The sequence below is a fragment of the Nuphar pumila genome, chromosome 7, assembly GCF_984573655.1.
Source record: "Nuphar pumila chromosome 7, dmNupPumi1.hap1.1, whole genome shotgun sequence".
NCBI lineage: Eukaryota > Viridiplantae > Streptophyta > Magnoliopsida > Nymphaeales > Nymphaeaceae > Nuphar > Nuphar pumila.
Genome location: NC_143255.1, coordinates 114,032,392 through 114,056,353, shown reverse-complemented (window position 1 = coordinate 114,056,353; position 23,962 = coordinate 114,032,392). Strand labels below are relative to the sequence as shown.

The 23,962-nt window shown below is 41.7% G+C and overlaps 1 pseudogene; it reads right to left on the bottom strand.

Annotated features, from left to right (window-relative positions):
• Positions 1–4,348: 4,348 nt before the first annotated feature.
• On the bottom strand, positions 4,349–5,842 carry LOC149833011 (arogenate dehydratase/prephenate dehydratase 6, chloroplastic pseudogene; annotated as a pseudogene).
• Positions 5,843–23,962: the final 18,120 nt, after the last annotated feature.

Sequence of the window (23,962 nt, the reverse complement as noted above, 5' to 3'; positions counted from 1 at the left end):
CATCCTCGACCAACGACTCACTCTCAGATGCTGACTCCACAGTACCCTCGACGAGATGGGTATTCTTGCCTGCAGTGGGGCACTTAGATGCGACGTGTCCCAATTCCTGACACCTAAAACAACGGATTGTAGGCTCACTAGGTTTGGCTTTGGACTGGGTATTGTATGCGGGTCCAAACGGGTCAGGTTTGCTAGGGTCTACTCTAGGGGTAAACTTTAAGTCCTTCTTCCTAGGGGAGCTTGCTCCCCTGGTTGGAAAACTCGACTTAGGTTGACTGGATGGTTCACTACGGGTGGTCCTATATTCCTGCCTCCTCTTCATCTTCTCTTCGACATTCATGGCATAGCTGCTTGCTTGATTTAATGTCTCGACTGTGATATAACTAAAATCATCAGAAATGGCAGGATGAAGACCAGAAATGTACCTCGTGACCTGCTGGCGGGCGGTTTCCTCGATCTGCACACGTAGGGAAAGGCGATGGAACTCAGCAGTGTACTCCGCCACAGTTTGGGTGCCTTAACGCAGAGTCAGGTACTCCTTGTAGGCTCTCTCAGCGTGATCTGAAGGCACAAATTTTGACTGCATCAATCTTTGCATCTCCTTCCACGAATGTACGTGCTCGAGTTCCTGCCGCTCTCTCGACCGCTGCAACTCCACCCACCATGTCTGTACTAGGCCTCTCAGCCGAGTAGACGCAAGAGAGACACGATGGTGCTCAGCGACGGTGTGGTAGTAAAAAAAGAACTGCACGGCATAAGACCAGTCGAAGAACTGCTCTGCATCGAACCACCCCGCAAACTCCAAAAGATCCAGCTTAACCCCATAAGTGGAGGGGTGCTCTGGTGCTCTCTACTGACGTGCCTCCACCATTCCTGCAGGATAATCGTTCCAGAAAGCATCATCGTCCCATACTGCTTCATCGCCCTCTGTGCGATACTGCTCGCCTGGATGCTGGTGTTGACGAACTCTACTGATGGGTGGTCGACACTCAAGGCGCGCCGGTCCCTGCTGATTCTGCCTCGGTCTGGCTTGCCCGTGGGCGGGAGCCATCTGCGGTCGGCGTTGGGGCACCGGGATGACGAGAAGTCTAGGGTAAGGTGGATGGGTCTGGTGGGTCTCGGGTCCTAGGTGGGTAGGGATGTCATAACATGGGTTCAGGTTAGGATACTGGTGTTGGATAGGATATTATATTGGATTCTGGATCAGGGTTGGGTTGATGGGTTGGTGCGGGTTTGGGTACAAGGTCTGGTTGATATATTGTTGGGTTGATTCGCCCGATGAGATGTGGATCGGGTCTATTCCTAAACTACTCGTCGGACCCAGATATGGATAGGTTGGACCGGAGATCGAGTTGTGGGGATAAGAGGCTTGGTTTGAACTCGATCCACGATCCATATGATTATGGGTCAGGTTTTGACCCGTTTCAAATCCAAACTGGAGCTTCGTCCGGGTTCGATATGGGTTTGGGTCGACATTGGGTCCATTTTGGGGATAAAAAATAACAGGTTGGATCTGGTTCGGGGCAGCCCGTGAACCGGACCCAACTAGGTAGGTCGGGTGAAGGGATTCTAGACCCAGACCCGCCCCCTGAGACCCAACGAATGGTCCCAGCGAATCGGGCCCGTGTCCTGCTGAAGTGAAGACTGGACCGAACCCTCTTGGGTTCGACCTAATCAAAAGGGCTCACCTGTTCCCGCTCACGGGTGTACTGCCACAGGGCCTCCCCGCGCGGGGTCCAGAGGGATAGGTGAGTCCTTCCCGGGTCGGCCTGACGAACCTGGGTCTGGGGTAGGGCCCAACATGATGCTGGGGCCCTGCCGACCCGACTCGGCCTGCGACGCAGCCTCGTGAACCAATGCCACGAGCCAGGGCCTGCAGGTGGACCCAACGTAACGCTGGGGCCCTGCTAGCTCGGATCGACCTGCGACGTGGTTGCAAGGACTCGCTGCCACAAACCCAGACTTGCAGATGGACCCAGCATAACGCCGGGGTCTTGCAAGCTCGGTCCGACCCGTGGCACCATCGCAGGTGCTCGCTGCCTGCGGTGAGGTACCTCCACATGGGGGTTGTTGCTCGTCGGGACTCCCTGGTGTAGTTGTAGAATGCCCAGCTCAGGGATGGATATCAGAACTGGCGGGACGACAACAACACGACCCTCCTGGGGTTGCGTCGGCCAATAGGGCTCTGAAGCATTGGGGCCCAAGCTTGCGAACGCACCGTCAACGAGATCTGCGCCTGGTGCTGCGCACAGGTCCTTGTTTGTTTTCAGGGCGGTCAGACGGTCGTCAAACCCATCTAGTCGCTTTGACAGGCCGACGACATCTCTACTCATGCGTAGCATGTTCTTTTGGATCTTTGTCAACACATCCATCACGCGCAACATTGGGTCTTCGCTGCCAGCCTCCTCACGCTCCTTGCCTCGTATCGGTCCCCGCTTCAAGAGTCATCTCGCTGATGAAGGTGGACGCTGACTCTGATACCACTTTGATTCAGTGCTCTTCGAGAAGGAAAGAAATCGGATGCCCACCGAGAATTGGTGTGGCTTAAGCTTCTTCTTTTATTTCAATAAGTTTTCAGTAACAAGGGGAAAACAACGAACAATAGGGAATTAAATGAAACAGAGAGTAATTGAAAAGGGGAAAAGGAATAAACAATATCAAAAACAATAAAAGAAAGGCTGCTGAGTCTTCAATCTTCTGTGTTCTGCACAAAACCCTAGGAGAGGGTTTTATAAAGTCGGCTGAGGATCCCGGGTCTCGGGTCAAGTCATGGACCCGAGATGGGATCCGGACCATCTTTCTGCTGGATCTGGGTCATCCGGATCGGCGTGCCTCGTACTCGTCTGGAGTAGGTATGCAGGGGCACCACGTCCCCGCGTCCCGGTACCGTGTGCTGGGTCGGATCCTCTGCTTGGGGTCCGATCCTCAATCCCTTCATGTGGATCTGGTCCGCTGCCTAGGTCAGGCTGTATGGACTTGGGTCCATCCTGCTCTGCATCACAGATGCATAGGCAGTTCCTTATGTGCATAGAGCTTATATGGAAAAATGCATTTTCACACATACATTTGCATGAGATGAGAGAGACATATGACAAAGCATGAAAACGTGTTGCGACACTAGTTGTGAATGTTCATGCAAAAGTAGGGCCTGACTTATCACAGTTTTCTGCTTATTCAAATTCACGTGAAGTTACAGAGACAAGCGTGTTGTTGCTGTAAAATAACAATGCACTAAAGGATCGACGGACTATGACGGACCTGAAACTTTGACTTCACAAGTGTTACTAGTGACTGTTAGAAGATGATAACCGGAAGAGTGCAAATGCTGTGAGAATGCCTATAGTTATAATCCATCCAATAGTTGTTTTGCTTCAAGAAGGCAAGTAACAACAGATAAGTTTTCCTGAAAAAACTGAAAGATTGTTACTGTGTCACATGAAAATCAGTAGAGTATTTATTGATAGCAATTTTTTATTTTTAAATATCCTGGAAAATTGTGAATGTTATGAAATGAAACCTTCATATTCTGTATTCCATTCTAAAAACCAATTCAAATTTGTCAAATGTGTTTGATTTAACAAGGGTTTATTTCAAGAAGTATCAATGTATTATGACAGCATTGTGTGTCTGATGAATGAAAAGCTGTAAGCTATGACTAGAATTGATATATGTTTCGCATCTTGACCGTTAAAGTTAAATTGAGGTATATCATATGATTATTCGACTGGTTTTGGATCACGAATCACTCTTCCTATTGCTTGTGCTTCTTTCCCCTGTCCATGCTAATTATTAAGCATGTTGAAAATTTGACAGCCATGGTTCTTGGTATAATTTGTTTGTAGCTCATGTACCTTGGTCATACTGAATTAATGTAAAATTGATTTTTCATAATCAAATTCAGGAGTTTCAGAAATCATAACCAGAGAACAACTGTAACTGCTTGGCTCCATAATCTTGGCATTGATCTGGACTCAGTGATTGTTACAAAATAAAGCTGAGAAGCCTTACAATTGATGGAGTGCACAATGTTTTTCAGTCACCTGGTCTTCTCTGTGTTACATCGACATTTTGTTCTATATTTTGCTTTCTACACCTTACAAATCAGTTGATTCTGTGCAAATGTTTTTAATTGGTTACTCGATGGTTCTTTCCAATTTTCTGTTCTAGTGGATGTGGATCCAATGTCCATGGCAGCCTTTCTTTTCTTCTCCCTTTGAAGTTGTCGTTTTACTACTGCCGGGAATAAATTGTAATGAAAGTAGGCAAAGAAGTGCACATAAGCCACTAGTGGCAAGAACAAGCACTCAAGATCACACACACAAGCCACTAATGGGCTTAACGCACAATATAAGAAATATTATTTTATTAATCATAAAATACTCAGGAGAAGCATAGTATTACAAGGGATTTAACCCCATATATATACAAGGAGAGAGGCAACTAGTTAGTTAGCCGTTAGCCTGGTCTAAAGGTTAAGTAGTTAGCTGTTAGACCTAGCCTAACGGCTAGCTCTAAAAAGACTAAAAAGCCCCTAGTAAAGGGAATACAATAAAAAAAATACATAAGGTCCTAAAAATACATTCTACAATTATATATGTCTTCAACGGAGATCGTAGATCTTCGAATCGGCTGGGTAGCAGCCCAAGATTCGGCTGAATTTGGAGAAGGCAGAAATTTCAGCAATGGCATCCTTCACCTTTGGGTTGTCCGTGTTTCCTTCAAAATCAACATAGAAAACATGTTGAAATTCCTTAGTTGAACCATCATGTACATCCAATATTTTAACAGGCTCTGCTGTAAAGTTCTTGACTTCCAGCTTTGCAAGGTTGATATTTCGTGATGAGAATGCAGAGAGCACCTGCAGCAACGGTTGCAAGCCACCTTCGTGAGCGACGACCATGGTTGTCTTCAGGGTGCTTCTCATCTTCCTATTTTTCTCAGGGCTCTTGGATAGGATCAAGAACCTGGTCACGTTCCATGATTCATCTTGCACACCTTGTGCAAGGACATGCAGGCCGTAGAGATCAGCTGCTCGTGGACTAGCTATGGCAGCTGTGTCAAGCATGTGCTGTGAGAGCAGCAATTCGACAGCCCCTGCAGTATCATCAACTGCTTCCCGTGAGGCAGTTAGCCCAATCCGAGCTAGGCCCTGGCTGCAATGAGCCAGTGCCAACGGGTGGCTGATCACCCTTCTCACTTCTCTCTTTCTCACTCCTGGGATTGCCAATAAGCAGTAATGGACAAACGAGTTTATCTCTTGAGTAACATGCAGATTTCTTTCTAGCAAGAGATCATAATTCCGGACCTCGTTTCTTTCCATCGTGCTCTCTACAGGCACAACAGCGCGGTCGGCTTGCCCATTCTCAACTGCATCAACGGCATCAGCGATGGACTTGCATGGAACAGGGATGCAGTCTAGACAGGCTATCATGGCTGCAGACTCACTGTATGCACCAGCTACTCCCTGGTAAGCAATTCTAAGCCCCACGCTTTCATTCTGATCAACCATGTTGCTTTTCGACACAATTTCTTTGATGTCTCCCTGGCCTAATTGTTCTATAAGGATGTTGCTGCTGTCTCTGTTCTTGATCATGCTTCTGGTTTGGGCAATAGAGCTTGAGCATCGGATCCTCCCCACAGGTGTGGATGGTGATACCTGAGACCTCTTTTGTTTGGTAGAACTCACTGGGCTGTTTGTCATAATTGGCATTGGAAGTGCCATGGTGTGAAGGTTGGAAGAGCACCAGATCTGATACTCTATCAACTAAACCTGGCAGGGAAATCTCTATAACAAATGTTGATGGAGAGACATTTATATATAATAATATATAGAGAGAGAGTCAATTATTTGGAATGGTTGTTATCTTGGCCAGTGTGCAATAAATAGAGAGAGAATTAGTCGGAATAGTTGTTATCTTGGCCAGTGTGCAATAAATAGAGAGAGAGACTTGATTATTTGGAATGGTTGTTATCTTGGCTAGTGTGTAATATATATATATATATATATATATATATATATAGAGAGAGAGAGAGAGAGAGAGAATTATTTGGTATGGTTGAATTGTGTTATCTTGGCCAGCGTGCAATAAATAGTGATACGTGGAATGTGTGAAACCAGCTACCTTGTTTCCCATCTTTTGGTGAGATATAGAAAAAAAAATGACTTGCCGTATGGGCAACGAAATTTTGATCTAGAATTCCCTGAACTGTTGTCTATTGACCAAACGTCCCTCTCACATTTCAACTAGTTCATGCCCAAGTGGGCATGCAACGTGTATTTGTAAGCTAAGGTAGTTTCTGTTTTATGCGAGGCCAAGTTATAGGTGGGGCCACAAGGGAGATGTGCACAGTTTTGACGAGAGGGTGGTGTATGTTCGCCCACGATGATTCACTGAATCCCACGTCTGTGTTCGGGGGATCGAATGAGCGCCACGTATTCATGCACATGGGGCTCGTATTCCCGTGTATGTTGACATAACTTTGCATCGGACTCTGGTGCTGTTGCAAAGACTGAATCACCCTTACTTGCTTTTCCTGCCCTGAAATGACGGTTCGAGGAAATGACAAAAATATCCTCCATTCAAAAGTTGTGAAACGACGGGTCGATAAAAAGACAAAAAAGTCCTCCATCCAGAAAGTTTGATGTTAACCATTTAAAGTGGAGACGTTCCCTATTCATTAAACCCCTGCGCCATCTGCTGTAACAGTTGCTCCCATTATCAACCAAAACTTTGCCTTCGTCTCCAGTCTAGCTTTCCACCTTGTTTTTTATCCTGTTGTACAACACATTGTCGCCTTCTCGTGCCTGCCTTACGTTACAAAACATTTCAGTGTCTTCTCTTCATTTTTGCTGTCGTTAGGCATCATGGTAGAAAGCAAAGATTCACAAACATTCCTTCCAGTGCCATTAAGGCAGCGTGAGTAGCTTTTCATCTCATTATGCGATCGATGAAGAAGGCATGTCGTCTTATGTGTCATTAAGGCATTGTCTGGTTATTGCAGGTAGATCTTGTTCTTACGAAGGTTGGAAACTTATCGATATTTGTAAGACGCTAGGACGTATTGACAAGAATGCTTGTTTGCATATGCTAGGAAGGGCATCTACCCCATCAGGTATCCTACATTCATTCATCGTATGCATTGTATCTCAAACCGCTGTATTAGTAGCAGACTCCCGTTTTTGTGAGATACATTTTTGTTAGTTAATATCGATTTGTTTGCTATTATGCTCAAGTTCTTCCTTATCGATTTGTAATTTATTGTGCGATATATTTATCAACCTTTTAGATAGTATGGTTTTGTATCGTCGATTTGTAAGTTATTATGCTGAACTGCCGCATCGATTTTCAATATCTTACAAATCGCTATGCATACATATCGTTTGTGTAAGATATTATATTTCATGTAATATGTATTTGTAAGATATTTGTACACAGACTTTGAAAACATGTGGATGCAGAAACACATCGTTACACAAATGGCGGAGCGATTTTCACATGCATATCGCTGCTCTCTCAGCGACTTCTATTGAACTCGCTTTAGAGCCTCGTGGATATTATGAGATCGTTATCGTCAACACACATGTACGACATGTGTATTTTATTGGCATGGTAAGCGATAAGTCGATGCTCAGTATAAGCAAACATCAAACTGCACTTGATTTGATATTGTCATGCATTAAATCGTTGCTTTGACTTGCTTAACCCTAGTGGTATCCGTTGTTATATGCATCCTGATTAAATCGTAGTAAAGCTATGCCGCTTGCTAACTCAAATTGATATATTACTTACAAAACATTCCACTGTCTTATTTTATTTGACGTTGTTGCTAGGCATTATCGAAGAAAGCAATGATGCACAAACATTCCAACCAGTGCCATTAAGGCAGCATGAGTAGCTTTTCATCTCATCATGTGATCGATGAAGAAGGCATGTCGTCTTATGTGCCATTAAGGCATTGTCTGGTTATTGCAGGTAGATCTTGTTCTTACAAAGGTTGGAAACTTATCGATATTTGTAAGACGCTGGGACCTATTGACAAGAATGCTTGTTTGCAGATGCTAGGAAGGGCCTCTACCCCATCAGGTATCCTACATTTATTCATCGTATGCATTGTATCTCAAACCGTTGTATTAGTAACAGACTCCTGTTTTGTTAGTTAATTTCGATTTGTTTGCTATTTTGCTGCAAAACACAAATTGATATATTGCTTAAAACATTGTTGAGCTTATCATCAGGTTGTAATAAAGACGATGTAGCTGAATCCATCGAAAGATCTAGAGAATTGAATATCTATACTTATGACGCAACTGAAGTATTGAACATCTGCACTAACAATGCACCTGAAAATAAGGGTGCAGGCATTAGACCCACTCTTGACTTTAATGTTCCAGCGGAAGAAATGCAATTCAATGATGAGTTAGACTACCATGACAGTGCACATAATAAAAATGTAGGCCCCGGGAATGTACACGGAAGTACACTTGACTTGAATGTTTCAGGAGAAGAAATGCAATTCAATAATGAGGTAGATTTTGATGACAGTGCACATAATAAAAGTGTAGGCCCCGGGAATGTACACGGAAGTACACTTGACTTGAATGTTTCAAGAGAAGAAATGCAATTCAATAATGAGGTAGATTTTGATGACAGTGCACATAATAAAAGTGTAGGCCCCGGGAATGTACACGGAAGTACACTTGACTTGAATGTTTCAGGAGAAGAAATGCAATTCAATAATGAGGTAGATTTTCATACAGTAGGAACTGGGAATGTACATGGAATTACACGTGACTATGTTCCTGTAGAAGGAATGCAGTTTAATAACGAGGAAGATGCATATAAATTTTACAATGATTATGCCTTAAAAGTTGGCTTCAGTGTGAGAAGGTTTTCTTGGTCAAAAAATGCACAGGGTGTCTTGGTTAGAAAGACATATGTCTGTTCCAAGCAAGGTTGGAAGAAATCAATGGGAAATCCAACAAGGAGCATGCCAAAATCAAGATGTGGATGTCAGGCGAGATTGGTTTTGAGAAGACATCTGAATGGGAAATTTGTCGTGCGTACTTTAATCAGTGATCATAATCATGATTTATCTGCATCATTTATGACTGCTATGCTAAGGTCACATCGTAAAGTAACTGTAGCGCATGCTGCAATGGCTGAAATAGCCGATAGCGCCTGCATTGCACCAAGGAAGACATACAATTTGTTTACTCGCATAGATGGTGGTCTCAAAAATGTGTCATTCACTCCTTTGGATCTAAGAAACCACTTGAGAAGGAAGATGACAGATAACATGAAGAACGGAGAAATATGTTGTTTGGTTTGCTACTTACAGAATAAATCAAGCAATGAACATGGTTTCTTTAATGCAATGCAAGTGGACGAAGATGGATATGCTGTGAATATGTTTTGGGCAGATTCAAAGTCTAGAGTAGATTATGAATGCTTCAATGATGTGCTTGTGTTTGATACTACAGTAAAGATTAATACTGAACAATGGCCATTTGCACAGTTTGTGGGAGTGAACCATCACGCACAGAGTTGTATATTAGGCGGTGCTTTTGTGTATGACCAGACCAAGGAAAGCTTTGAGTGGTTGTTCAGAGTATTTACACAGGCAATGAACGGGAAGCATCCTAAAACTGTACTTACAGATGGTGATCACGCAATCGCGATTTGTGTTTTGCCCAACTTCGTTGGTGGATGTTTGACTGAAATGAATGCGGACATTGCAACGAACGATATGAAATTACATTATACAGTACACAAAACACAAATCGCGAAAAACGGCATGAAACAGATGGATTTTGATGAAAATATAGACGATGTGTAGACAATATACCCATGATTCGCCATTGTTGATCGTGTAGCTATCTTCGTCTGTGTAGGTTTGTATGTATGAAGGAACCGTCTGTTTGATTGTTGCTGGTTCACGAAGTAGAAGACAAACACAGCTTCTAGTACTCGTGCGACTATTTATGACCTAAAAGATGTACTGCTCAACCAACATGATCAATGAATACTGTACGACAAATCAAACATTTATTGTTATCCGTTTTAACTGAGTAATTCCACTTCATATTCGCTACATGGCGATTTGTGGTTATCGTTGAATAGCGATTTGTGCAGCAATACTCGGCCTTTGTAAAGGGTGTTAGTCAACGTCGATTTGCGGTGTTAAACGATACTAGTATAAATTGATAGTGAACGTTTGTCCATAATAAACCCACGGATCTAAAAAAAAACCCATGGGTTGAACCACATATCTTAAGAAATGAAGTGAGTAAGAGAAAAGACACATTGACTAGCCTTTTATTTATAATATATGGATACAACATTTCACAGGATAACAATAATGATTTCAAAAGGCAATTGGAGGTATCACAGGAGTCTCGTGTGGGCCATTAATTTAGTTGTTATGCCTCTTTGCATGCCCCGATCTCCACAATGCCGGATTTGTTTTTGCGTTTATAGTCATTTGTCACTGACGACTTGCGGTCCGTGGTTGGATTTTCTTAAATCGATAGATAACGATTTTTGGCTTCTGCATGAAGTCGATCGATGACATCATTGTATGGCGATTTGTGGTTATCGAAGATTAGTGATATGTGGGGTCGCAAAATAGCGATTTGAGGGTATTGTTCGACTGTCGATCTAAGCGCGATGACAATGGTTGTTCAAGTAAGCTTTTTTGGGGCATTGACCAAGGTTGTGCTTCATTTTATGATCCAAGTAGGCTTTCAACCGCGCAGATGATAGCATACTTAGATCATAAAATGGAACGCAACCTTGCTCATTGGCCAAAAAAAGCTTACTTGAACAACCTTTGTCATCCCGCTTTGATCGACATTAGAACAATACACTCAAATCCCTTCGCTGCGATGCCACATATCGCTAATCAACGATAATCACAAATCGCCATACAATGATGTCATCGATCGACTTCATGTAGAAGCCAAAAATCGCTATCTATCGATTTAAGAAAATCCAACCACGGACCGCAAGTCGTCAGTGACAAATGACTATAAACGCAAAAACAAATCCGGCATTGTGGAGATCGGGGCATGCAAAGAGGCATAACAACTAAATTAATGGCCCACACGAGACTCCTGTGTCCCATACCTATCTGTCGATTGCATCAGGGCCTGTCATGAAAGAGAAAATATTAGACACTGAATTAAGTTTCACAAGAAATGCATACCTCCTCGCAACATTGATTACATACCAAAAGACTTGTAAAACTGTAGCGATCGTTGCCGGAACTCAGGTCGGGAGGAATGTAGGTTTGAACGTTTGGTGGTACTTCGGTATGGTATTGCTGCATGATGGACATTACACGAGTTAGCTATTTGATAAGCTTATCGCAATGGGAAGCAATATAACATTTTACATACCTGTTCATTGCAAGGGCCTTGTTGTTTTTTATTACAGGTAGGTTGTTTCTTAATCCTCTTCTTGCCAACCAATTCTAATGCACCCTTTGCCCTCTGACGACTGCGATCAGAGGCAGGTTTTCTTTTGATACCCTTCGCTTCATGAATATGTCCATCATAATCAACAACGTTCACTACTGACTTGTTGAAGATAATGTTTACGCTTCGGTGCAACTTCTCAGGAGTGTCAAGCGAAACATGATTTTGACCTACGCTTTTCGATCCCATTATCTTCGTTTGGTATTCATTCGCTGCAACGGACTTAATGTGAATTAACTCCATGTTTTCAAGTAACTCCGTTGCAGCTTTTCTCACACATGCATAGCCTTCTTCACTTCTCGATGCCAAATCAGCAACATGCATGAATGACCTACACAGTTGTTGGTAACGAGAGGCTATGTGGCACTTCTCGTCAACACCAGATTTACTCGCATTGTCCATAATGAGCATTTCAATCTTCGCGCGTCTGGTCCATCTTCGCATTACGTAAGACTCAGGTATTTCTTGTATCTTCTCTTGATTGAGTGCCTTTAATGCATGACAGCATAGAATGCCTTTGAATTCATACATTTTGCACGAACATTCTACCATTCCGTTGTCAACATTGTACGTGACATGTGCTTCTTGCCTTTCCTGATGCTTTTCACCCTGACAAAAAATATGGTATGTGTGCATATTCTCGGTTTGCACGAGTCCTTCTATTTTGCAATTCATGACATGCAACACCTCTTTCTTGATCCATTCAAATACAGTTAGTGTATACAGAGCTGCAAGTCGCATCAATATTTCCATGCCAAAAGTTTGAGGTCGTGTATTGAAGCATTTCATGTCTTGTTCAAGCTCATTTTGTCTTAGACCCTCTACAAATAATTCATATTGTTTCATGAAACGAAACATTGTTAAACATGAATACAGGGTTTTCTTCAGGGTGGCATGCATAGATTCATCTCTTTGTGTGCTTATCATACCTACACAAAAGTATTGTCTTCCATATGCCAATGCCCACTTCTCTTTTTCTGCATATAAATTTTGTAACCACAGACAGTCAGTAAGGTCGTATGTCTTAATCATTTTGTCCCAATCCGACTTAAAAGTGACCTCGTCTATGCTATGAAGTACACACCTTGTAAACGTTTTGTCAAACCCTGTATTCTGATTAAATATGTGTCCTATGTTCTTTGCTGCATTTTGAAAGATATGCCACAAACATAGGCGATGATGTGCATCTGGCCACACATGAAGCACTGCAGTCGCAATTGCGTGATCACCATCTGTAAGTACAGTTTCAGGATGCTTCCCGTTCATTGCCTGTGTAAATACTCTGAACAACCATGTGTACGCCATGTGTACGTCCGTTAAAAACAACATATTTGCTGCAAACAGACTATATCTGATTTCGTCAGTTATATTAAAAGCAGCGCACCAAGCCAGACTGTATGCGTCGTAAGCCCGTATTTCATGGTATATCGGTTTTATTTAATGTTGTTTTCTGTTATTGATTTATTCCGATTGATTCGTATGTTATCGTTATTGTTAGCAATGTTTGGGTTTGCAGACTATCTTACGTCGTTTGCCATACTCTAGTGGATTTCAAGATGGCATACCTTATTGGGTTAACGGTAATCACTGCAGAGACCCTTTGTCAAGTGAAAAGGTAAGCAAACAAACCTACAGTGCAATATTACAGCATAACAAGTGCTAACATCAATTTTTCGATCTATTTGCAGATATTGATTCCTACACTATGGCAATCTGAAAAGCATTGGGTCTTATACGTGATGAATTTACGCGAAAAACAACTATGGTGTTACAATTCGTTGGAAGTTCACAGTGGTTTACGGCTAGACATTTCCCATCTCGTAAGTTTCAATATCTATGTGAGGAACAAGTCGTGTACTGGGGTCATGAATTTACTGTCGGTCACATTATTCTCAGATCGGTTTCCTCAAAGCCATTTTGGGAGTCGATGCTAGCGAGTGGATCTATCGCACGACATACAATGCTCTTTTACAAGATAATGGCGTTGATTGCGGGGTATTTGTAATGAAGTACATTGAAGCAATATACAATGGTGCAGAACCCTTATTCGACGCTGTATGCCATTTCTTTGTCTCTGTTATTAGGGATTAAGTGCATGTCTATTGCTTCTACCTTACAATCTGTTTTTGCAGATTGATATACCCGAATTCCGCGAAGAACTCTACAAAAAATTGACGTCCTTTCTAATTGCGGAGGAGAAAGTGAAGGAGGCCTCGCGAGCATCTAAAAGGCTTGCAATTGATAAAAGATGTGCGCTCAACCGGCGTGGTTGACAGTCGCTGAGTGAGACTGCGATGTATTTTAATGAACAAAGACTTCTAATGTTCGAAATGATAATATTCAACATCGCTATGAAATGTTGTATGCTTAAACATCGCTTTATTGCTGGCATATGAAAAAACTGCTACCACCATGAAAACTTGTCGGTGTGAATATTATCGATTTGTCGGTTCCTTAATCGCGAAGCAAAGTGGAAGTGTGTGTTGTGTCAATCAAATATTAAAGAAACATCCTATCACCCTCCGTCAGTTTTCAAGTATATACGTCAGTTTCATTAAAACAAAAACAAATCTTCAGTAAAAATGCACTCCGCATTAATAAAATTGAACAATGTGGGGGCTATTCCAAATATTAATCAATGCGATTGGACCAAATTTTTTGATCTAAAATAAATCCAAAAGTACGTCTACACGCGTCCCAAGAAATTTGCCTTAGGTGTACCTTACCGTAGGTTCAACAATACAGTGATTTCTGAGAACAAACACCAAAACCAGTCAAAATGGAGTCCACATTAATGAAATTGAACAATGTGGGGGCTATTCCAAATATTAATCAATGCGATTGGACCGAATTTTTCGATCTCAAATAAATCCAAAAGTACGTCCACACGCGTCCCAAAAAATCGCCTTAGGCGTACTACCTTAACGTAGGTTCAACAATACAACGATTTTTAGAAATATCTATCTCTGTACAGTATTTTTCATTACTGAAGAACAACTTTTACCAGCATTGGTTATGCGCATATGACACAAAACTATTTCTGATTATGATTTACATTTCGTAGAACACCCGTCACCGGAACGACATGAACATCCGGCACCTGAACGGCGGCTGTGTTGAGACCTCCTCGCTAGGGAGAGGAAGACGACGTGGTGGAGCTTCTGCTGGCCATCCTCAGCGCGACTGCACCGACTGGGTTGCTGCCGAGGAGGAGGGCGAGAACGGTGATGGCGGAGCTCCTTAGGTTGTACAGACAGAACAATCGATATGTTTCACTTCACATATTTTGTTTGTCGTTCCTTTTAAACTCAATCAATTGTTCGCATATTTCGTCACGTATTTCCGGCATAATATCCTGCAACAAAACATGTAATGTGAAACGAATATATAACAAGAATAAACAATAACATCAGATACAAAGCTCATACAGCGTGGAAAGTAACATCTATTCCATTGTATATTGCTTTAATATGCTTCATTACGAATATGCCACAATCGACCCCATTACTTTGTAAAGGAGCATCGTCAGCACAGAGCAACATCCACTCGGCAATGTCCACACCCACAGCCTCGTTAAGGAATCCCGCCTGTGATAAAGGAATAATATATTAGACTCCGGTCCACCTCGAATAGCTACGATTCACCTATGGCCACAATCTTACCAAATGCATAGCGTCGCGTTCTACGCCACTGTGGCAGTCCAATGAGTTGTAGCACCATAGTTGTTTTTCCAGAAAATTCATCTCGTATAGGACCCAATGGTCGGGATTTTGCTAGAGTGTAGGAAGTAAAATCTGCGAATCGAAAAAATAATTTATCATTTCAGAGACATATCGTGATGGGGATGTTACGACTAAACCTTGGAGAAGAGGTTTGTTCACTTACCTTTCCAAATTTCGAAATGTCTAGGCACTCATCACCGTTGTTCCAACAAGGTTCTGCATCTTTGAATCCAATGCTGTATGGCTTTCGCCGGACATACATCTGTTGCACGAAATAGTAAGATTTAACCATCAAGAAACTTGAGTACGTAATAAAAACAAAGAAAACAACAGTGGAACAGCCATACCATGAAATAAGAGGTGATGATGCGTACTGTATTGCTCGTTGGTTTGCTCTGGATGTAATGGACAAAATCACACATTGTCTGGTTACACAAATTAACGAACTTCAAAACATACAAACCGGAACGACCTAGAAATTGATAGTGGTTAAATACTTACAAAATTACTAATAGTGTTCCCAACTGCAAATTCTTCTTGCATCTGCTCGATGTCATCTACGAACTCGTCAGGGCGTTGTCGCCCAACCTTGTCTGTGGATGTTGAACTGTGTGCACCATGAGCGTGGTATTCAGGATTCAACATTGAAATTATTGTCTACAGTAAACAACAATAGTCCAAATACTACATGAAAAGGCAAATGTTGACTAAACCGCTCAGGCGTTTCAAAAAATATACGTCTTAAGCGCTAATGTTGGTACTGTGGATGCGGTTGTGTTCTTCTTCGGCGCCGTGTCTGGCCGTTTTGCTCCCATCGTCCTCTCTGTTGCCGTTGTGCCTGGTCGTTTTGCTCCCATCGTCCTCTCCATTGGCGGCGTGCCTGGTCGTTTTGCTCCCACCGTCCTCTTTGTTGCCCCATGCCCGGTCGTAGTGCTCCCATCATCTTTGGCGCCGTGCCGGGTCGTATTGGCCCCGTAGTCGTCTTTTTGGACGCCATGGTTGGTCGTACTGCTCCGATTGTCCCCTTCTTTGGCGCCATGCCTGGACGGAGATATCGATGGCACCTTTGCAACGCAGATACGGAAATGTCGTCCTCAGTCAAATACAAAGGTAAAGTCCTTTAACGTCCCGCCCTTTTCGAAAATAGCTCGCTAATTAAATGCGTTTTAAATAAATAAAAATACGTCGTTTCGCATGCCGCCCTTTTTCAATACCCGCCGCCAAATTAAATGCTTGCTTTCGAAGTATTTAAAAATACCGATCTCCACAAACCGCCCTTTTTTCGATACAAATAATTAATAATACGTCGTCTAACATGCCAGACATTTTTGGAAAACAGCCCGTTAATTAAATGATTGTGTTTTAAATAAATAAAAATACGTCTGCCGCCCTATTTTCGATAGCCGCCGCCAAATTAAATGATTGCTTTCGAAAAATTTAAAAATACGTCTTTCCACAAACCGCCTTTTTTCGATAGAAATAATTAAAATACGTCGTCTCACATGCCGGACTTTTTCGAAAACACCCCCGAAATTTAATTATTAACTTTTAAATAATAAAAACCCCGTCGTTTGTCGGTCGCATTATAACAAGCTTTTGGGTATGAATCATCTTTCATGATTATTCTATTGATTATCGTATATGGATACATCGATATATTCATGCAACGACAAACCCTTTTCTTATCGCTATTGACTGTTATCATTTACGCCGTCAGAACTCATTAAGTTATTGTTCAAGGCTTACATCGCCAATCCTTATTGCGATATTCTTTCGAGGCGGAGACAAATACAGCGATTACTAAACAGAAATGATATATCTTAGCGATGCTAGAGAGGTTAGGCAATGCCACGATTTTTTAACAAACATCTATTTTTGATTGAAGTTTATTTATTTCAGAGATCCACAAATGAAAAGATGTAATAAAAAAGAATTAAACAATAAAAGAATGTCACGTTACTACAACTCATTATACAATTACAACAAAAACCTAGCGTGATAAAAATAAAAAACTACGATTAATTCTGAGGCACTTGACGAATCGGATGAAATATCATAGAATTGTCTCTCACTTTTTATTTGTGCACTGTCTATCCTGCGTGGCATCTTTGTTGCGAGACCTTTATTAAGAAAACTGGTCATCATCTCTACCACTGAGTTCAATTGAATCCCCATAGTGCTTACTTCTGCCCTTAATTTCTTATTCTCCCTCTCCACAACTTCGAACCTTGTGGTAGAGACAATGTTCTCTTTTAGTGCAAGTGTTCGCTCTTCCTCGCGATTTGTTACTGAGGGACCAGTCGTAGTAACCGGAGAGAGACAACGTTTTGGTTATAGAGGCTGGGCTACAACATGAGAAGGGGCAGTTGGGAGGCATGGGTTCACAATTTTTTCAATCTTTCGATTTCGCCGCATTGGTTCCCAATACCTTTCGAAATAGAAGAGATCAAATTGTCGTCCTTCATGTGGTTTCGAAATAGAAGGGATCAAACCACCTGAGTTCCAATTTAATAATTTGTCCCTGTAGCGATCGGGCCAATTAACGTTTCTGCCACCACCACTATCCATCTTCCTTCTCACTTCCAAAGGCTTATTTGGTATAGACTGCCCCAAGCCAGATTGTAGAAGAACTCGACTACATTGCTGCAACTCGGCTTCAAAATTACAGAATAGCCACAAATCACGGTAAGCCAATCTAGCAGCCACCGCAACAACGTCTTCATCATCGTCCTTCCCATCTTCATAAGGTCTCCACATAACCTGTACATTGGTAATTCTTTTTAATAAAGAATGACAAATATGTTAACATTTATTTATGCATGATATGGCAACAACGATATGTACTACGAAAGACAATCCTACAGCGATGGATACTTAAGAATGCTGAATATTACAATGATTTATAATATATTAACAATTTTAAAACGTTTACCTCGTTTAGTTGCAGCCCATCTAAAATGGACTTAGCATTATAAACTGTGACGTTTATTCTAGCCCAACGACCGTTCTTTGGAAAACCACAAATCGGAGGGCCACAACGAGGACGCAATGGGATAATATGTTCCAACGCCCACGCCTAACAAAAACAATATTATTAGTAACACCACAACCTGCAATGAGATTGTTCTACAATTACTAAGTATGTAATCAACAAATACCTGAACAAATGGCCAAAATCCACCAACTGTTTTCGTACCGTTACTTGCACGGTGGAGTTGACTGTACAAGTGTGCGAGCATAACGGCACCCCAGGCATAGTTGTCTACTTCGTCTAAGTCTGCCAGGTACTGCAGCCACATGGAACTTATTCTCAAACTAGAACAATCGGAAAATAATATAAGACCAAAAAAATATAGAAGGAAGTCGCGCAACTCTTGGTCAGCTATTTCAGATGCACAAGTAGAGGAGTGGCCTTCCCATTTATTACGAAAAAATGAGACCTTCATTAATGTGGAATTTATTCCACCAGAAATACATTGACTCCATTTGTCCATCGACATTCCTAACAGGGCCGTGCATTTCTCCCTTGCGTTATAGTTTGAATGCCGTAACAGGACAGCACTGTCATCGCACTTAAGGCCAGTGATCCTCGCCACATCTTCTAGAGTCATGGTGATCTCAAAAGAATCAAACTGGAATGTGTTCGTCTTGTCATTCCATTTATTTACCAGGTGGGTCATGGTATTCCAGCAAGTTTCAAAATATTGCTGGTCCAAAAGGCCACCGAAGTGCATATTTTGTAATTGGTCCTTCTGATATGCACTCAGCTGACCATACCACGACAGAACTACAGGCCATTGACACCGACCTCCGAGCTTTTCACCTACTGCTCTACTTCTCCTGTGAACTCCCTGTAACACAAAATAACATATTATTCCTACCAATTGTAATTTGGTTCCATTTGTACTTATAAATACTATTCTACTAACCGCCATAAATAATATTGGTTGCAGACAGACTATCATAGTAATCGCTATACAAATTAATACCTAACACAGTAATCGCTATACCAAAATCGCTAAACATGTTATTAAATCTTCACAGAGAGAACGAATATATTTACCTTAGCCGCTATTTTCTGTTGTTTTCCATCCAACCTGGGACTTTCTGGTGGGTCCACTGCCTCCAATTGCATTTCAATCTCCATCTTTACTGGCTCCACCATCGCATGCCTTTCGCTCGCCTTCCTTTTCTCGCCCTCCTTCTCCATCCTTTCTTTATCCTTCCTTTTCTCATCCTCCTTCTCCTTCCTTTCTCTCTCCATTTTCTCCTCATCCTCCTTCTCCTTCCTTTCTCTCTCCCTTTTCTCCTCTTCCTTCTTCTGCTTCCTTTCTCTCTCCCTTTTCAACTCTTCCTTCCTCTGCTTCCTTTCTCTTTCCCTTTTCTCATCCTCCTCCTTCTGCTTCCTTTCTCTCTCCCTATTCTCCTCCTCCTTCTCCTTCCTTTCCCTCTCCCTTTTCTCCTCTTCCTTCCTCTGCTTCCTTCCTCTCTCCCTTTTCTGCTCCTGCATCCTTTCTCTCTCCTTTTTCGCCTCCTCCTCCTTCTCCTTCCTTTCTCTCTGCTTTTTCTCCTCATCCTTCTGCTTCATTTCTCTCTCCCTTTTCGCCGCTTCCTCCTGCTTGTTCCTAAACCTTTCCAGCAATTCCTCCTCCTGCTTCTTCCTTTCCCTTTCCCTTTCCCTTTCCCTTTCTTCCTCCTCCTCCTTTCGCCGCCTTTCTTTCTCTTCCAGTTCTTGTTTCCTTCTTTCCTGGAATTCTTCCTCCTGCTTCTTCTTTTCTCTTTCCTTTTCTTCTTCCTCCTCCTTCTCCTTCCGTTGCCTTTTCTTCTTTTCCTCATTCTCCTGCCTTTGCATTTCCTTAGCTTCCTCAAACTCCTTCTCCCTCATTCGCCTTTCCTTTTCTTCGTCATACTGAGGAATATTCTGTTCCTTCTTTTCCTCCTCCTTATTCATTTGCCTTCGCCTCTCCTCCTCCTTCTTCAGTAGCCATGCCTTCTTAAACATTGCACTGCGCTCCAAGCCTCTCCTCTTACATTCTGCCGCAGTTTCATCCACTAAATAGCTAACATAACTTTGAAACTCCTCCTTATTCTTCTTCCTATTTTCCCTCAACCGTGCGTCAATCCTCAGCCTTCTTTTCAAATTCTCATGAATATTTCTTGCCTTTGCCTTCTCTTCGTCATCCTTGTTCTGCATCTTTCGTTCTTCAGAGTTCTTCCTTTGGTCCGCAGCCTCGATATCTGATGGATAATCCTCCGCATAATACGATTCCAAGGCTTTTTCCCTGTCTTCATCGTTCTCAATCTTAAGTATATTTTGGTATCTTTCAAAAACCTTAGATAGATGGGACTGGCGGATCACTTCTCTAATAGACAACCCATAGAACGACGGGGTATCTCTAATCTGATGAGGCGCAGACATTGCTAACCTGCACAACACATTACACGATCATCATGATTAGAAATCGTCGGAATATTTGGGTTCATAAGAAACAAATCATTGTATAAGAAGCAATCTTCAGATTGAAGAAACACATCGTTACACGAAACTCACAGAAACGATGGGAATTTGGATATTCCAACTGTAGAGTAAGCAGTGGTAAGACGAAAACAGATGCTCTGGAACAAAGGGAAAGGATGCTCCGACGACTCCAGATGAAAGCAAAGAATCTCCGGTAGAGTGCTTAGAGCGAGAATGGATTGTTTCGAACTATTTGAATCCTACAACATAACGCTTGCTACATACGCAAACTCTGCGGAATGTTCATTGGCGCGATAACGATGGAGGGTAGTTTTGTCCTTTTCACGAACCGACGGTTCAGTTTTCTAGAAAGAGGGCATTTATGTCCGTTCGAGGAAGATGAAGTGAATGGCGGTAAAGGGTACTTAAGTCTTTGTTGCGGCACCAAATTACGATACAGTATGATGCAGACTGTCATCGGGAACCATGCCGGTCTCGATCGTATACGTGGCGCTATTTGGAAGCCCCGAACATGAGATCTCAGTACCGGCCTTGTTCGGGGGGGAACATATAACCTGCTTTGGTTTTGACGTATCATTCAGTGAGCATTAGGAAGGACGAAATGGAAACAAAGGTATCTGCAATAAAGGATGTAATGCTATTGCGAGTTTGGTGTCAACCCAGTGTCTGTGGGTAGGCCCGGGAAACGAGTCCACAAGCTTGAGCATGAACCATCATTCTCAGCTCATATAAGCTCGTTTATGAATGATACATATATTTTATGAAAAAATGATCTATGATGCGTCCTTCAAAATGCCTCATAATTTGCCAAAATTCTTTTTATATCTAAAATTCCAATTCTCGACTTTTCTAGGACATTTTCACTCTTACGCAAATATAACACAATGTTCACAAATCATTTATACGAATGTCTAAAATATATGCAAACAAATTTTTTATTAAAAAAATCATATTTAAGGACATTCGCAAATATAAAGACAATTACATGCATGTGAAGGTCAGAAAATTTATAAATGTGAAAGTATTTAGTTAAAAGAAGTTAACAAATATAATACAGTTCTCGCAAATCATGTTTACAATGTTCTCAAAATATGCAAACTTTCTTTTACTAAAATCACATAAGAGACATAGGCAGAAAGACATTCGCAAATGTACGAGGACATTCACAAATGTGAGTATTTAGTTAAAGAAAGTCTGCAAATATAGTTCAGTCTTTCCCAAATCATGGTTGTAAATGACTCAAAAATGCGCAAACCTTATTTAACTAAATACCCTCACATTTGAGAATATCTTCAATCATGATTTTTTTAGTAAAAGGATGTTCACACATTTTTTAGACATTTTGCATAAATGATTTGTGAACGTCGTGCTATATTTGTGAAAATAACAAAAATGTCTTGAAAAATTTAAAAATTAAAATTATAGATATGAGGAGTATTTTGGCAAATTGTAAGGTATTTCAATGAAGCGCTGTTTTAAAAAAATAATATGGTTATTTCTTGCCTGTTAAGTTAACAATGGTCTGGCTCTTGCAGGGTGATTCTTGATTCTCTCATCATCCTCACCCCACCGTGAGGGCAATAAATAGCCCTCACGGTGTGCCCTCCCCCACATTCGAGTAGGAGGAAAGCGCAGAGAGAAAGAGAGTGAGAGAGAGATTGAGAAGAGAGTGAAGAAAAAAAAAGGAGAAGTCTTAACGAGGATGGCGACGGCGGTGGCGAGGTAAAACCCTTCGTCTTCTTCTTCGTTCTTCTTTTTTGTTATTAGCATGGGGGGAGCAGCAGAAAACAAAAAGAAAGAAAAAAAAATGACACAGAGACCGAGAGAGAGGGTCGACCGGCCCCAACGGCTAGCCAACGCCGGTGGCCGGCCCGTGCTCAGATTGGAGTAGAGGAGAGAGTCGACAGGGGCCGACCCCTCTGCACCTGAGAAATGGAAGGGGTTCTGCCTCTTCCGCTCTTTTTAATCCAGATTGGGTCGGTCTGGGTGCGATCCAGACCAAACCCGGTCAGTCTGGGTCACGCTCAGACTGAGTCGCATTAAAAAAAATGATGATGAAAAAAAAAGAGACCGAGACAAGCCGATTACAAAAAATGTGTGTGTTGGTTGAACCGGTTCATGCCAAACCGGGTCTAGCTGAACTAGTTTATATAGAACGAATGAGTCTGACTTGAACCGGTTTGAACCAACCCAGTTCAGACCAAATCGATTCATAAGGAACCAGTTCAGGTTTGAGCCGAACTGGTTTGGATCAACCCGAGTCAGACTGAACGGATTCGGGTCTGACTGGATCTAGGTTCTTAGTCTGGATCCAGATTGACTGGTTAAGATCTGTTTGGATTAGTCTTAGACCCATAATAGAATCAGGTCTGGATCTGATCATATAGATCTGAATCCAGTCAGACAACTCTAGATCCATTCAGACAGGTATGGATCCAATTAGATTATTCTGGATCCAATAAAACAGTTTTGGATCTGAGTAAGTAATGGATCTGGATCCAAGCAGATAGGGTTGGATCCAGATTAGAAATTGATCCAGATCAGATCTTAAGATAGTCTCGAAGTGTAGTAAAATATGAAATAACCATAATACCCTTTTGGGTACCCGAGATCCATTTTGATAAAATAGACATAACTTTACACCCCAAACTCAGAATTGGGTGAGGTTTGGTGTGTTGGACTCGTATTGAAGAGAAGAATCTATTGGTATATTGATTTCAGGCAAATTAGTGACGCAAAAATTGAGACTTCATGAGTAAATTCAGACAATAGTATTTTGGCAATTTGATAATAACATGTAAAGTTTTGTGCATTAATATGAATATATTGTGTAACCAGATTATACTGTTAAAGCTTTGTGAGGCTCAATTTCGGGAAGATCATAGATTCACCTTCAAGGCAAGGGATATTATAAGTAATTTTAGAAGTTAATAAACATTTTACGTTGCATGTTATTGTAATTTTGTGTATTAATATGAGTAGCATGATAGCTATCGAGTGATACCATGACATGCATAAAAATTATCATGCTTGACATTATGAGTTGATTTTATACATGTGGTTGTGATATTCATGTTAGTTGTGGTGTGTCCTACATGACTGAAAGAGATTGTATTTGTGATTGTATATCTAAATGTTCATTAATATCATGTATTGTAATGAGATTATACTAGATTAGAGTCTCATACAGTCTATTCATGTTGTATGAATAAATATTTTGAGATCAGCATGCATAACCCCTTAAATCTCGAAAGTAGCGACCTGTGGCAAGGGCTATCTGGTTCA